The sequence below is a fragment of the Elephantulus edwardii genome, unplaced genomic scaffold (assembly GCF_000299155.1).
Source record: "Elephantulus edwardii isolate Elephantulus edwardi_28Jun2011 unplaced genomic scaffold, EleEdw1.0 scaffold00101, whole genome shotgun sequence".
NCBI classification, from domain to species: Eukaryota; Metazoa; Chordata; class Mammalia; order Macroscelidea; family Macroscelididae; genus Elephantulus; species Elephantulus edwardii.
The window spans coordinates 12,079,119-12,085,255 of NW_006399851.1; positions in this window are offsets into that span (position 1 = coordinate 12,079,119).

The following is a 6,137-nucleotide window of genomic DNA, read 5'->3' on the forward strand; positions in this document are numbered from 1 at the left end:
AAAAAGAAATCAGATTCTCACCACTCGGTCAAGTGGCAGCATCGTGATAGATGACAAAGAGATTGAGATTATTAACAGCTTCCACTTGCTTGGCTCCACAATCAACACTCTTGATACCTATCTGCAGCCAGGAAACCAAAAGATGAATTGCACTGGGGAAAATCTGCTGTCAGGAATCTCTCCAGAGCAATGATGTCAGTCTAGAGATTAAGGTATGCCTGATCCAGGTCATAGTCTTCACAATTACTTGCTATGTATCAGAGAGCTGGACAATGACTAAGAATGATAGAAGAAAAACTGATGTCTTTGAGTTGTGGTGCTAGAGAAGCGTTTTGAATATACCATGGTCTGCTAAGAGAACAAACAGGTTCATCCAAGAGAGAGTGAAACCAGGCTGCTCCTTGAAGGCATGGATTTTGAAGTTTCTTCTGACATCTTTGGACATGCTACAGGAGGGACTAGTCCTTGGAGAGGGACATAATGCTTGCAATGGTAGAGAGACTGGACAAGAGAGGATGACCCTCGATGGGATGGATTGGAGAGAGGTAAGTATATCAGAGACAATAAAATTGGCTCAAGATAAAGCAAGGTACAGAGCTGTTGTACATAGAGTCGTTATGAGTCCTAAGGGAATCCATGGCACATAACAACAACAGAATACAAAAATTGGACAAAGAAGGATTAGGAGTTGGAAGATATGGTGTTATTGGCAGAAATGAGATAGAATTGAATTTTGTGCAATGAATGAGTTATTAATTGTAATTATCTTTTTTAAAAAAGCATAAATTGTGATTATATACATGGACTTCACCTGATGGACTACACAGATATTAGCCTAACTACATCTGTAGAAAGAGTAGATAGAGAAGCTTAATATCACAGTCAGAACAATGCCAGGGTATGACTATGGAGGTCATGAATTAAAATGAAGCTGAAGAAAATTAAAGCAATGCCATGAGATCCAAAACATGACCTTGAGTCTATCAAGGCAAATTTTAAAATCATACCAAAATCACATCTGATGTGCTGAACATTAATGCTAGAAAACCAGACAAGTTGTGGGATGACAATTAGGATATCATCCATGAAGAAAGTAGAAGGGCAGGAACAAAGAAAAGACAAAAATGGATGTCAGAAGAGATTCTGAAACTTGCACTAGAACATAGAGAAGCAAAAACAAAGGGAAGAAATGCTGAAGTAAGAGATATAAACCCAGTATTTAAAATGGCAGCTCAAGAAGACAAAACAAAGTATTATAATGAAATGTGCAGAGCATACTTTAAGCTGAAAGAACTTAAGAAGAAATTCAAACAGTGAGTTCCAACACTGAAGGATTCTATGTGCAAAATCTTGAATGCAGGAAGCATCAAAAGATGTTAGGAAAACATAGAGTCACTGTACCAAAAAGAATTGGTTGATAAAGAACCATTTCAGAAAGTAGCACATGATTAAGAACCAATGGTAATAAAGGAAGACTTTCAAGCTATACTGAAGGCAATGGCAAAAAATGAGGTGAAACTGATAGAATACCAACCAGGTGCTTCAGCAAACAGATGCAGTCCTGGACATGCTCACTAGCCAAGACATCTGTAAGATAACTAGCTAGCCAAGTGACTGACAGAAATTCATATTTCTTCCCATTACAAAAATAAAGGTGATCCAACAGAATATGGAAATTATCAAACAATTTCATGAATAACTCATGCAAGTAAAATCCTGCTGAAGAATACTTAAAAATGGCTGGAAAAGCACATTAACAGGAAACTGCCAGTAATTCAAATTGGATTTAGAAGCAGCCATGGCACAAGGGATAGCACTGTTAATGTGAAGTGAACTGTGGCTGAAAGCAGAGACTATCAGAAGGATGTTTATTTGTTTTTTACTGACTATGAAAGGGCATTTGATTGTGTGGGTGGATCATAGTCAATTATGGATTACACTGATAAGAACAGGAATCATAGAAGTCTTAATTGTGCTCAAGCGAAACTTATAGACCAAGAAACTACTGTCCAAATAGAATAAAGAAAACAGAATGGAATATTTTAAAAATCAAGAGAAGTGTGATCCTATTCTTTCTTCTTATCTATTCTATCTGTATGCTGATCAAATCATTTGAGAAGCTGGACTATATGAAGAAGGTGGTCTATCAGGACTGAAGGAAGATTCAACAACCTGCATTATGCAAATAACATAACCTTGTCTGTAGAAAGTAAAGAGGTCATGAAGCACTTGCTTCAGAAGATCTAAGACTACAGCCTTCAATATGAGTTACATCACAACATCAAGAAAACAAAAAACCCTCACCACTGGACCAACAGGAAACAACATGATAGATGAACAAAATATTGAAGTTGCCATCAATTTAATTTTGCTTGGATTCATAATCAACACTTATGGGAGCAGCAGTCAGGAAATCAAAAGACATGTTGCCTTAGGAAAATCAGCATTAAAGCGCTTAGATGTAACAATGTTTCTTAAAAGACTTGAAGAGGGTGAAACCCCAGATTCTCCTTGGAGGCTAGGATTTTGAAGCTCTGTCTCAGACTTTAGGCACATGGCCTGGAGGGACCCGTCCTTGGAGAAGGACAACATGCTCAGAAGGGTGGAGGGACAGCACAGGAGAAGACGACCCCAGATGAGATGGACTGACACAGTAACTGGGGGAATAGGGGTATGTGTGTTAGAATCAGAGCTGTTCAACCCTAAGCAGGGCTGCGATGAGTCACAGGCACCTAGACAAAAAGGTGCACTTGATTCAAGCCATGGTCTTCTCAAATTTATTCCTATGCATCTAAAAGTTTGACAATCAAGAAGAAAGACAGAACAATCAGTGCCTTTGAATTGAAATGTTGACAAAAGGTAATGAGGATCTCAGGGACTGCCAAAAGAACAGATAAATCTGCCTTGAAGGAAGTAAAACTAGATGCTCCTTAGAGGCAAAGAGGGTGAATCTTCATCTCATATACTTTGCACATGTTAGTTATCAGGAGAGGCCAGTTCCTGGGAAAAAACATCACGCCAGGTGAGGTCAACAAGAGAGAAGAAAACCCTTCAACAAAATGGATTGACACACATCTGAGCATAACAGATCATGATGATGGCACAGGCCAGCACAAGGCTCAGATATGTTGTTCACAGGGTAGCTATGAGTAGTAATGGACTTGGCGGCATCTAACAACAACAATCAAGCACCACCAATAGAATGAAACCTTCTCAGAATGTTTAACCCCAAGCTGACTATGACATCTTCAGGAAGTACAATCAGCTTTTAGAGTAGTCCTAACCAGAAGCCTCATTACACTGGGAAATCTGCAGATAGGGATCTCTACAAATTAGAGGGGTAATGATGTCAGTTTGAGGACTAAGATAAGGCTGATTTAGGCCATGGTCTTTCCAATCGCTTGCTATGTACCTGAGAGCTGGATAATTAATAAGGATGACAGAAGAACTGACACCTTTGAGCTGTGGTGCTGGAGAAGAGCAATGAACATCCCATGGACTGCCGAGAGAACAAACAAGTATGTGTTGGAGAGGGTGCAGCCAGAGTGCTCTGTGGCAACAAGAATGAAGAGACTTCGCCTCACATACTTTGGGCATGCTGCTAGGAGGGGCTATTCCTTGGAGAGGAGGAAAATGATGATTGGAAGAGTGGAGGGTCAGCGCAGGAGAGGAAGACCCTTGACCAGGTGGACTGACACAGGGACTGCTGCAATGGGTTCTAGTGTATCAGGAAGTGTGAAGATGGTACAGAACAGGAGCGGGTTCTGATCCCTTATTCACAGGGTTACTATGAATCATGCTCAGCTTGATGGCACCAAACAACAACAACAACCAGAAGCCTCTGCCCTCTCCCTAACTAATTCCTGAAGCTTTAGGATTTCCCAGATCTCCCAAAGTGGTTTGGCTTTGGGCAGTCAGGTTCGGGACCATATTCTTAAGTAAATTACCTTCAGAAAGAAAGAACAATCAATGAACTCTAAGGCAACTATATAACCTCAAGGGTTGGGTGACTTCAAAAAATATAGACTATGAGGTCATTAAGGAACTCCTAGACCCACTGATAGCAGAGATACATGCACACACCTATGGTCAATCTCACACTGTCAGTGGATCATTCTAACAGCAACTCTGATAAAGTCATGGTCATTGAGTCAGAACTGACTCATACCTGACCCTCCAGCAGCTGTAAATCACATGGGAGGGGATTGCCCACCTTTCTCCCCAAAGATAGGTGATGTCTTTGAGTTAGCAGCACAACTTCTTCTGGACGACACCATCAGAATTCCCTACTCCAACAACATACCAAACATATTTTCTCAATCCTACAATTTACACCTTCTGAAAAACTTGTTTTCTAAACTTATAGGTGGGGGAAAATGCATGTATGCAAATACACTCTCAATGAATAACCCCCATAGCTGTAGCATGAAGAGCACCAAACTACAATGATCAAAACTCTTTAAAGTGGTAAGCCTTCAAGAATCTGTCAAGCTGGTATTATTCAGCACACTAAACAAATTCAAACCACAACCTAACATGATGCAGTGAAGTCATTTCTGACTCACAACAAAGCGGGAGAATAAAGTACAGTAGTCCCATAGGGTTTCCAAGGCCGTAACTCCAGAGAAGCAGACTACCAGTTCTTTCTGCCACAGAGTGGGTGGAGGGTTCAAACCACTGACATTCAGGCAACTGAGTGCTTACCTTCTGTTCTACCAGGGCTCTCGGAAGAAAACAGTACATGGATATTTTTGGAAACCTTGTGCATAAAAGGCTTTTAAGCCCTCTGCTGCTACCTGAATTGGGTCCTCAAACCCACCAGCTCCTTTTCAGAAGACGGGTGTTCTGCCCTTGATAAAAATTTCAGCCCAGGTTTTCCTATAGAAACGTGAATCAGAACCAATTCATAGCTGACCCTCCAGTGGGTTTTCAGAGGCAGTAAATTGCATGGGGGGAGATTCCCCATTTTTCTCCTGTGGAGTCGCTGTTGTTGAACTGGTGGTGCAACTCTGTCCTCTAGGCTACTAGAGTTCCATTAGTTCTCCATTAGAAATTTAAAACATTGTATGAAATGCCTTCATAGTCACAGCATTTGTAAGCGAAAGGTGACAGATTTATAAAAGATTATTTTTTTTTAAAGTAAAGATAGCTAAATGACTTCAAAATATAGTAACGGCAGTGGACTTATATAGTGCTACACTGCATACATTACATATTAACTCACTGATACTTACTGTAACTCAAGAGATAAATTTTCTTATCATCAGCCTTTACAGTCGCATTAACTGTAGCAAGACAGACAGGCCGAGTAGCTTGCTAAGTGGTGGAGCCAGAATTCACGCCTGTGGTTCCCAAACTTTCTGACACCCTGAAATCACCTGGTGATCTTTAAAAACTACGTAATTAGCTCCCTAATTAGTATGGGAACGATTGCTAAATAGTTTGCAGGAGATTGTAATGTTAAGCAAAGTTAGGGAACCACTGATCTGTGCTCTTAACCACCAGCTCTTAGGAGTGCAGTTTTTCTTGCCCAAGGTTTCTTCACTGTAAGGGCAAAGGTAGAGGAGAAAGGCGAAGAGGGTTTTCCCAGAGAACGAAATGTGAGCTAGAGATGACTCTGGAGGTGGGTACTCCTGAAGGAGGAGGGGGGCAGAGTCACCAGGCCCGCGGGGAGTGGAAGGGGGGGCACCCCCTCTCACGTGACTCCCCTCCCCGCGTTACTGCTGCCGGGCCGGGGTCCCCTGCACCCCCCAGTGCTCCATTCCCGACCACCTTCCGGCCTGCAGGCGCGAGTCACATCGCGCCCGGTTGGGATACAAGTTACTTTCGGGACCCCAGACAGCGGTAGGAAAGTTCTTTACTTTCCTTGGCGGGGCGGGGGCGGGAAGGGGCCCGGGTCCGCAGGGCAGGGAGGAGAGCGAGGCGACAACGCCGCCGCCGACCCGGCCCCCTCCGGTCCTTTCGTCCCCCACCATATACCCACCCGGAGGTGAAATCCTGCTGCACACTCAGCAGCCGCTCGCGCAGGGTCTCCAGCATCGTGGCCGCGCGTCCGCTGCCCTCGGGCCTCGTCCCGGCGCGGCCACAGCCCTCCGCCCCGCGCGGCAGCCCCCAGCACCTGTCACCCAGGAGCCCCG